The sequence below is a fragment of the Priapulus caudatus genome, unplaced genomic scaffold, assembly GCF_000485595.1.
Source record: "Priapulus caudatus unplaced genomic scaffold, Priapulus_caudatus-5.0.1 Scaffold145, whole genome shotgun sequence".
In the NCBI taxonomy this organism is placed as follows: Eukaryota; Metazoa; Priapulida; class Priapulimorpha; order Priapulimorphida; family Priapulidae; genus Priapulus; species Priapulus caudatus.
Window position 1 is genome coordinate 482,421 of NW_014577206.1, and position 773 is coordinate 483,193.

The following is a 773-nucleotide window of genomic DNA, read 5'->3' on the forward strand; positions in this document are numbered from 1 at the left end:
GAGAGAGAGAGAGAGAGAGAGAGAGAGAGAGAGAGAGAGAGAGAGAAAGGAAAGTTAGGGAGAGAGAGAGAAAGAGAAAGATACAAAACCGTTTACCATAAAGAACCCGACGCCGCTAATATCGGGACACGCACACGCACGACACAACACGGCGACCGGCGGCGACGACGACGACGACGACGACGACGACGGCGGTAAATGCGTTCCGTAACATGCGCGTCGACGCGCACATTAAACCTAATATAAAGCGGTCGACCGGTGTAGCATGGTATACACCCCCCCTATAAGAAAAGTCCCCCCCTATACACTGCGCATGGGCAATAAATGTCAAACCCCTATGCACATGCGCAACGAGGAGGGGGTACGTTTGCCACAGGGGGGGGGGGGTTGTATACCATGCTACACCGGTACTGCGTGCGCAGTGAGTAAACACGCGGTGAGCGATATTGCCTCTCGCCGACTGTAATTCCGATATCCAGCGTGAATGTACTGATATAGTGAGAGGACACTCGTGATTGGCGTCGTCTTGAATGACGGTGGAGGACGCAGAGCTTGGCGCTGGCTATAATGTAGATGTGGCTAATGTAGACGCGAATATAGCGGGGGGGGTGATCGTAACACGCGTACGCTCGCACACGCGCACATGCACTCTCTCACAGGCATACGCACGCACAAAAACAAGCAGGACCACACACATACACGCACGCACGCGCATTCGCGCGCGCGCGCGCGCGCTCTCTCTCTCTCTCTCTCTCTCTCTCTCTCTCTCTCTC